The sequence below is a fragment of the Hippopotamus amphibius genome, chromosome 5 (assembly GCF_030028045.1).
Source record: "Hippopotamus amphibius kiboko isolate mHipAmp2 chromosome 5, mHipAmp2.hap2, whole genome shotgun sequence".
NCBI classification, from domain to species: Eukaryota; Metazoa; Chordata; class Mammalia; order Artiodactyla; family Hippopotamidae; genus Hippopotamus; species Hippopotamus amphibius.
In genome coordinates this window covers 77,337,119-77,347,145 of record NC_080190.1, presented here as the reverse complement: position 1 = coordinate 77,347,145, position 10,027 = coordinate 77,337,119, and the positions used below count along the sequence as shown (strand labels likewise).

General features: G+C 36.4%; 1 pseudogene; it reads right to left on the bottom strand.

Moving 5' to 3' along the window:
* Window positions 1–211: 211 nt before the first annotated feature.
* LOC130854239 (actin-related protein 2/3 complex subunit 1A-like) lies at window positions 212–1,422 on the bottom strand (annotated as a pseudogene).
* Between the last annotated feature and the right edge of the window lie 8,605 nt (window positions 1,423–10,027).

Sequence of the window (10,027 nt, the reverse complement as noted above, 5' to 3'; positions counted from 1 at the left end):
AAAAAACCCAAAAAACAAAACCCAAATCACTGCTGCTTTTATAAAACTAACACTTTTACCAGTTATACTCAAACAAAACATACAATATTTGTGCCATATGCATCTTCAGTGTTTCCTCGCGGCTGGCTCTCCTCCCCATCATGAGAATGATGGAACTGCCCCATTGCAGCCTGTCCATCCTTGTTGCTGGATCTGGGAGGCTTGCCAAGCTTCACATTGTCTGAAGCCCCTGGATAGGGGACTCTAAGGTCTTGAAATCCCAAATGGTCACATCTCCATCAATGCAAGTAGTGCAAAATTTGTGACAATTTTACTTGCCCACCTCATAAATAGACACTTGAGTGATGCTGTTCTGATGCAGTGTCTCCAGGACCATGTTAAAGTCCTTGGTCATGGCCTGCTTGTCTATGTTGCGGAAGTGCTCCATGGCTGACATGTTGTGCTGGATCCTCTGTTTCATGATGTCTAGCTTGGAGATGAAGGTCAAGCAGCTGCGGTCATCATAGTTAAAGAGCGTCATGGCAGCAGTCATGACCAGCAGCCACGATGCTCTTCTCTGAGACAAACGATACACTCAGGAGGGGCAGGAACTCTGTCTTCAGAATTGAGACCTGCACACTTTTTAAGGCATCAACAGTGTTGTGGCACATGGGCTCAAGAGTGGTGGCTCATGGGCTCTAGAGCACAGGCTCAGCAGTTGTGGCACAGGGGCTTAGTTGCTCCGTGGCATGTGGGATCTTCCCGGACCAGGGATTGAACCCGTGTCTCCTGCATTGGCAGGCAGATTCTTAACCACTGCGCCACCAGGGAAGCCCACAAATGGGCTTTTTAATGTGCTTGGTTACCCACCAGTCATTTTCAGACTCAAAGTAACAAACAGAAATGAGTCGTGTTCCGCTGCCCACAGCAAATTTGTTCTCTAGCAGGGACACTTGACAAAAGTGGCTGCACGATTAATTCTCAGGATCACCAGGGTTGGCTTCCAGACACCATCTTTCTGACTCCAGAGATAGGCATTGGGATTGGCCCTGCAAGTGACAATACGGTCAGTCTTGGGAGTTCAGTTGATACCTGTGATATGCCTGTTGTGCTCCTTGAGTTCACGAGCCTTCACCCACTGCCACCTGTTCTTCTTATAGATGTGGACTTTGTGATTACTGGGGCTAAGGGCAATCTGTGTACAATCCCTGTTCCATGCCTGACAGGCTCTAGTGAAAACTGATGCAGGAGTATTATTCTTAGTGTTTTCAAAGGATAGAAAGCTGGAGTCAGGACCATCCAGATGGGCTGGGAGCGTTGAATTCGTGGACTCTGGTCAGTTGACTTGAAAAGGCTCCAGTGGGTACAGGTGGAGGGTTGCTTCTTTTTTTTGTCTGCTTGATCTATCAGTTTCTGAAATGGTATGTTAAAATATTGGTTCATCTATGTATAGCTGCAGTTTTGTCCACTGTGGCTTCATATATTTTGATACTATAATGGTAGTGACACATATTTTCATGAGTGTGATATGTATATTTTATTTTTCAAGTAGTTTACAGTATCCTTAGTTTTCCCTAATACTTTATTCTAAATTCTATTTTGTGAGATACAATATTTCATTGTTTCTAAGTCAAGCATCTTCCCACATTTTAACATCTCTAAATGGAGTTGCTTCTTACACTTGCTGTCAGGGAGGCAGCAGATGTGACCTAGTTGTCACTGCCTGTATTTATGTGCACATAATGATAGCTGTTCTTTTTGTCATTACTTCAATTGTATTATGTGATCGTTGGTACTGTATGTGTTGAGTTTAACTGCTATTTAAAATGTCTTCAAAGCTTATGTTATGATTTGTTACTGAAATGAAAAGTTGTAATATATGCGGAAAGACATAGAAATAGGGCTAGAGGTAATACATTTGATATTATGAAAACAAATATTTGTCATTGGAAAAATAACTGAAATTCTAAATTATTATGCAAAGCAATAATCAAATAAATGCTTTATGGAACCCAAGAACTGAAGATACAAGTAGATGAAGGCGTGGTTTTTTTGTTACTAAGATTTATGCAGAAGGGCTGCCTATCACACCAAGTGCTCCAATCAGAGGGAAGAATACTTTGTCACATTCCTTGGAATGAATGAGGAACATGAAAAACACCAGGTGACTGGCGTGGCCTATTAATATGTTATGCAGGACTGTAGTCAAGGTGTCAAGTATCAATTTGTCGGAAACTTCCAGCTGACTTGATCTGAAGTTATTTAACTTCCAGTAACACATTTCAGTTGAGAAAAAAGTGTGAAGCTATGAATTACATCAAATAAGAAATGCTAATAAAACCCTGATACTTTTACAGAGCCACTGCTAACGTTGCTTTATTAGGAGCACAGGTTATAAAAAGTAGTGCATCTCTATGATGCTATGAATAACTACCAAAGTCAAAAGTTGCCACCATATTTAATTTTAAACCACAGAGCAATAATAAAGAGTGAGATGTTTCCCCAAATATGCTACTGTGCTTGCATTAGAAAGAAAAGTAGGACATTAGGTAAACTGATGGCAGACTAACTTAATCTGGAATAGGTGTCTAGGAATCCTAAGCAACTAACCAAGTACATCTGTTTTGATGCCTCTGATCAGCTAAAGAATAAACAAACTCACTAAAAAGTGAATTGAGTTGGTTGTCATTTCAATGAGGCATGACCAGAGTATGACCCCTTGAAGATTCCATCAACAAACCATTTAAGATCTCTTTGAAGAAGGAAAATGATTTCTGTTTGTTGTGTGAAAACCTTCCACTGGCAAGTTCTTGTAAGATTATAAAGATTACAGGTTGGTGTCAGTGTCTCAGAAGAAAAGAGAGAATAGTGCCAAAGAGAAGAGTGGAGCACTCTTAAGTAATGCTTCATCACAAAATCTATTATTATCCCGGAGGACATTTTAGTGTGCTTAAAAGCTTGGATAACTGAATGAAACATTAATTCAGAAGAGTTATACTCTGATGTGAAGAAACTTTAATTTTCCTTTTTATGTATTAATAAAGGTGATATATGATAAAAATCTACATCTAAGTAGGTCTAAAAGAGTTATTTTAATACTTATAAAATAAAAATTCTAAGTGATAAGAAAACATTGTGTCATGACAGGGATTTTTTTCTTTCTTAATTATACATAAAATAATATGTGATGAAACCTCAAATACAATGCAATATAGGTATTACAATTATTCCACAAGTTTTTTGTTTATATTTCCATGGAATGCCTATTTGCACCTTTTATTTTCAACTCTTACGTGTCTCTTTGTTTTGAAAGTTTCTTCTGGAGACCACATGTTGTTGAATACTGTTTTTTGTTGGTGGTGTTTTACTCTCAGCCTTTCAATTGTTGGATTTAACCCTTTTATATTTTTGTAATTATTGTGATTATTTCTGTGTACTTATTTCATACTTCCATTTACTTTTTTCCATTGAATATATTGTTTTCTTTCATTGATTTAAAACTTACAACTATTATTTTTACTCATGCCGCAATTGCCTTAAAACCCAAATACATGTTTATTTACATCTTTTATTTTCTTAAGCATATTAACATATACGTCTTTCCCCCAACCATGTGAGTACATTAGGTGTTCACAGTACTTTTGACCTCTTCTTCCGGCTCCCCCAATCCCTGTCATCTTGATATTGTTTAGAAGCTTAATTCTTAGTAGCCATAAATATCTTTTCTTTTCTTTTCTTTCCTTTTGTCTTATATTTCTTTCCTCCCTTCCTCCTCCCCTCTCTTCCTTGCATCTTTCCTTTCTTCTTGCCTTAATTTTCCCCTGTGTCTTTCTCTTTCTTTTTTTCATCCCTCATTTCTAAAGACATTTACTAATGTATCTGAGAATGCTCATTGCCCACATCTATATCATACTTCTGAATTTATTTCTCTTCTTATTTCTGTATTTTCTCTAAAACTGTTCTCATTGTGGGTTTTTGTGAATCTTTGAGTGACAAGCCTGAGGCCCTATATATGCCTGAGCATATTTTTAATATAATCTTAGGTTTTTGTGGAAAATTAGCTGGAGATTAAAATTCTAGTTTCAAAGTTCTTTTTCTTCAATACTTTAAAAATATTTTTCAATTGCTCTTTTGCTTCCAATGTTGCTTTTGAGAAGTTTGAGGCCATTGTGCTTCTTACTCCTGTGTAAGTGTTCTCTGGAATCTTTTAGAATTTTCTCTTTGTCTCTTCTTAAGTTTCACTGTAATGAGACTTCAATTTGAAGTCTTTATTTCTGGGACATTTATCTTTGCCTTTATTCAAATCTCTCTCTCTCTCTCCCCCTCTTTTTCTTTTCTTTGGGGGAGGATTCCGTTACCTTCTTCCTGTCTGGATGTTGGCACTTCCACAACTATCCTCTGTATCTTTTAGCTTGCTTTTATAGTTTTAAATGCTTTACTCTTTTCTTCCTTCTGAAATGTTCTCAGCCTTTTCTTTCAATACAATGACCTGCTCCTCAGCTCTCTCCAGCATGCTCTAAGACCCAGGCTGATAAACATTTAGGTAGTTTCCAAACAATGTTTACTGTGAAAGAACAGTGCTGCAGTGAATAGCCTACACCACCTCACATATGTGAAAGGATGTCTATAGGATAAATCTCCCCCCAGATTGGAAATGCTGAGTCAAGGGCCATCTGATTTTGTGATTTCTGATAGTTAAATTGCTCTCCATAGGAGTGGACCAATTTATACTCCAACCAGCAATGTGTAAGCCCCAGAATATCTCAGATTTTGAAAAGATTTCGTCAATCTGATAGGAGAAAAATAGTTTTTAGTGTAGTTTTAACTTGCATTTCTCTCAATATGAGTAAGGTTAAGCATCTTTCCAGAGTTCTTTGTATTGTTTAATGGACTTTCTATTAACACTTTTATACATTTGAAATTGAATTATTTGTCTTATTCATGATAATTCTTTGGAGCTCTTTGTATATTAGGGAGATTAGCTCTCTGTCTGATATGAGATACAGTGTTTCCTCCAGATTATCATTTGTTTCTTGATATTGCTTATAGCATTGTTTTTTTTTGTTTTGTTTTGTTTTACAATACAGATTTTTAAAAATTCTCTTATAAACACATTTATTAATCTTTTCTTTCATGGACTTCAGATTTTGAGTCATGGTAAGAAAGGCTTTCCCTCCTACAAAGTTTTAAAAAGAATCTTCCAAAAATGCTTTCTTCTAGAACTTTTATGTTCAGTTTTTAATATTGTAATCTTTGATCTATTTGAAATTTATCCTTATTTAATGGGTCAAGTAAGAATATATTAATTATTTCAAAATGGGTACCAAGTTGTCACCAAATTATTTATCAAAAAATCCATTTTCCTCCATTATTTGAGATTCCACCTGTATTGCCCACTAATTTGCTCTGTCTGAATCCATCACTAAATTTTAAAATATATGCCATTGGTCTGTCTGAACATCCATGAAATCAGACCAGATTGTTTTAGTTATTGAGGCTTTATAAAAATTTTAATAACTAGTGTGACAGTTACTCCATCATTACTTTTCCTCCTCAGAGTTTTACTGGACAGTCTTTGTTTTTTTACTTTCCAATGTATACTTAAGGACCAGTTTGTCTAGTTAAAAATAAAAGTCTACTGATATTTAAATTTATGTAGTCAATCAGGGAGAATTCCCCTTTTTATGTTCATCTCCATTTGCATTTTTTCAGGAATTCTTTTTTGTTTCTCCACTGGTATTTTTAATATTTCAAAAATTTCTTCAGTTTAAACTTAACATATAGATCTTGCGTATTTCTTGAGTTTACTCTTAGGTATTTTGAGTTAATAATGCTATATCAAAATTGAAGTCTTTTCTTAATCAATATTTTCTTTTTCTTTTTTAGAGCTTTATTGAACTCTATTTCACATGCCATAAAATTCACTCATTTGAATTGGTTTTTAGCATATTCAGAGTTGGGCAACATCACTACAAACTAATTTTAGAACATCTTTAACCCCCCCAAAAAAACCAGATGCATGTTAGCAGTCACTCCAAGTCCTGCTCCTCTCCTTGCCCCAAGCTGCTTCAGCCCCAAGCAACCAGTAATCTACTTTCTGTCACTATTTGCCTATTCTGGACATTTTACATAAATGGAATCATACACTATGTAGTCTTTTGTGACTAGCTTTTTTTGCACAACATAATGTTTTCAAAGTTCATTCATGCTGTAGCATGCATCAGTAAGTCACTTTTTATTGCCAAATAATATTCCACTGTGTGGCCATACCACATTTTGTTTATCCGTTCATTAGCTAATAGACATTTAGGCCATTCCACTTTTTGGTTGCTATGAATAATGCTACTATGAACATTCATGTACAAATGTTTGTATAAATATGCTTTTAATTCTCTTGGGTATTAAGAGGTTCTGGAATCAATTCCAGTGTGTGTGGTTTCCCACACCACCAAGCAATTCTTGGACATCAGCTAAGAGTCCTGTAATTCAACCCCATTCTGGCACTGTCAACCTGGAGGAAGCATCAGATTACACAGGTTAAGGGCTCAGTTCCATAAGACTGCCCTCCTCCCACCACTTCAGATGCCAGTCGACAGTCCAGGTTGTCACCCTGGCTTCCGACCAACTGGCTATAGGTTGGAAGTTCCAATAACCTCCTCCTTGGGTTTGATTGGTTTGCTAGAGTGGCTCACAGAACTCACAGAAGCATTTTACATACTAGGTCACCAGGTTATTATAAAAAGATACAGCTCAAGAACAGTCAAATGGAAGAGATGCATAGGGCAAGACATGTGAAAGGGGTGCAGAGCATCCCTGCTCTCTCACTGAGGGTGCCCCTCTCCCCACATCTCCATGTATTCACCAACCTGGAAGCTCTCTGAGCCCAGTCCTTTTGGGTTTTATGGAGGCTCCCTTACATAGGCATTATTGATTAATTCATTTGTCATTGGTGATTGATTCAACCTCCAGCCCTTCCCCCATCCCCAGAAATCAGATGATGGGACTGAAAGTTCCAACCCACCATTTATAGTCAGTTTCCTTGGCAACCAGCCCCAATCTTTAGGTACTTTCCAAAATCACCTTATTAACATAAACCCAGTGTGGTGGAAAGGGGCTTGTTACAAATAACAAGACACCCATTTTTTTATCTTTATGGCTCTGAAGCCATTTCAGGAACTGAGAGCAAGACATCAAATTATAGCAGAAGATGCTCCCATTGTTCTTACCACTCAGGAGATACCAAGGGTTTGGGGAGCTGTGAGCCAGGAACTATGAACAAAGACCAAATGTATATGAGAAAAATATTTTGGTCATCTGAATTGCCAAATATATATTTCTCATATATCACAATATTGCAGGTATATACCTAGGGATGGAATTACTGGGTCATATGGTAAGTCTATTTTTAAAATTAATTAATTTATTTATTTATTGGCTGTGTTGGGTCTTCATTGCTGTGTGTGGGCTTTCTCTAGTTGCAGAGAGTGGGGGCTACTCTTCATTGCCGTGCTCGGGCTTCTCATTGCAGTGGCTTCTCTTGCTGCGGAGCACGGGCTCTAGGTGCATGGGCTTGAGTAGTTGGGGCACTCGGGCTCAATAGTTGTGGCTCGCAGGCTCTAGAGCACAGGCTCAGTAGTTGTGGCACACGGGCTTAGTTGCTCTACAACATGTGGGATCTTCCTGGAGCAGGGATCGAACCTGTGTCCCCTGCATTGGCAGGAGGATTCTTAACCACTGCACCACCAGGGAAGTCCCAGTAACTCCATTTTTAGCATTTTAAGGAACTGCCAAACTGCTTTCTAAAGTGGCTGCACCATTTTATATTCCCATCAATAGTTTATGAGGGTTTCAATTTCTGTGCAACCTCATCAGTACTTGTTATTGTCCACCTTTTTTTATTATAACCATTCTGTAGAGTGTGAAGTGGTATCTCACTATGGTTTGAATTATGTTTCCTTAATGACTGATTATGCTGAACATCTTTTCATATGTTTATTGACCATTTGTGTGTCTTCTTTAAAGGTGTTCGCTCAAGTCCTTTGCCCAGTTTTTGTTATTGGGTTGATAATTCATGTTTTCCACTTGATTGTTGCTTTTATATGTGAAAAGCTATGGATTTTGGTGTATAAATTTTGTTCTCTGCTAATTTAAAAGATTTTCTTATTTTTTGTTATACTTTTTCATTGATTATCTTAGATTTTTCAGGTATACAATCATATTGTAGTTTCTCTTTCTGATATTTCTGCTAATTTATTTCCCTTGTCTGGTTGTATTGGCTGGTTCCTCCAGTGTAATATTAGATCATAGTGGTAATAGAGGACATTCTTGTTTTGTTTCTGACACTGATAGGAATTCTTCTAGTGATACGAATTTTTGAGATAGATATACATTTATCATGTTATGAAGTATTAATCTATTCTTGCTTCATTGAAAATATTTAAACTAAGACTGGATATAAAATTTTTATGGTCTATGGAGGTGATCATGTCATTTTTCTCTTCAGAGCTATTGAATTCATGAATTATATTAATTTCCTAATATTCAGTCATTATCTTATTCTTGCAATAAATTCTGCTTAGTCATAATGATGTATTTTTATTTTAGTGCATTGATAAGTTTTGTTTCTGAATATTTAATTTAGGATTTTAAAATTGGAATTAATACTTAAGATTGGTCTATATCTTCTCCCTTTTCATGGATGCACTCCTCATCAGGTTTCAATGTTATATTTATTTCATAGAAAAATATTGGAAGTTTTTCTCATTTTCACCACTTTGTAGTAGTTTAAAAAAGCTTGAAAATATTATTATTATTGAAAGCTATGTAAATTACTTTATAAAATGATCTAAGGCTATTCTGGAGAAAAATTCATTGAAAACTGTATTAGTTTTCTGCTATAACAAAGTACCTCAAACTGAGTGCCTTCAACACCAGAAATGTATTGTCTCACAGTTCTGGAGTCCAGATGTCTGAAATCAAGGTGTTGGCAGGGCCGTGCTCCTCTGCAGGCTCTGGGGAAGGATCCGTTTCAGGCCTCTTTCCCAGCTTCTGATAGTCCCTTGGCTTGTGGCAGCCTAGCTCCAACCTTCACATGGCATCTCCCGGTTGTGCCTGTGTCTGTGTCCGCATTTCCCCTTTATGTGAGGACACCAGTTATATCGTATAAGAGCCCAACCTGCTCCAGTATGACTTCACCCTAACTTAACTGATTACATCTGCAATGACTGTATCCCCAAATAAGGGCACCTTTTGAGCTGCTGGGGGTTAGAACTTCAATATATAAATTTTGGAGGACACAATTCAACCTGTAACAACAATCTTATCTACTTCTTGCAAATCACCCTATTTAAATTTTCTAACTCTTTTGAAGATAGTTCCTATAAATTATATTTTTCTAGATAATTATTGATTTCTTAAATGTTTTCAAATATATTTGAATAGAATGGACCAAGTAAATCTTTATAATTCTTTTAATTTTCTGTTTCTGGTTATTTCTCCCTCATTATTTCTTCTTTGTGGTATTAAAAAAACCTTTTTTTTTCATGCCAGTTAGTGGCTTATAGATGCCAACCCGCCACCATCCCCCGACAACAAGATTTTGAATTTATTTGTCAATTATGCTATTTTTTTTCCAAATCTCTTATTTCTGTTTTTATCTTTGTTAACGACTTCTTTATGTTTTCTCTCAGTTTATTTTTTCTTTAAATGACTATGCATTTATTTAAAACATAATTATACAGTAAAATTTACTTTTTAAAAATCCTTTTGGTGTATAGCTTGATGAATTTTTACACATACATGTATTTATTATATATTTACATAGCCACCACCATAATCAGGATACAGAACTGTTATATGACCTAAAAAAACAAAACTCTCATGCTAGTCACACCCTCCCCCCATTTCTAGCCTCTCTAAACCACTGATCTGTTCTCCATCACTATAATTTTGTCTTTTAGAAAATTACCTAGGAGTAGAATCATATGGTCTATAACCTTTCAAGACTGGCTACTTTCACTAAGCACATCCTTTGAAATTCATCCATATT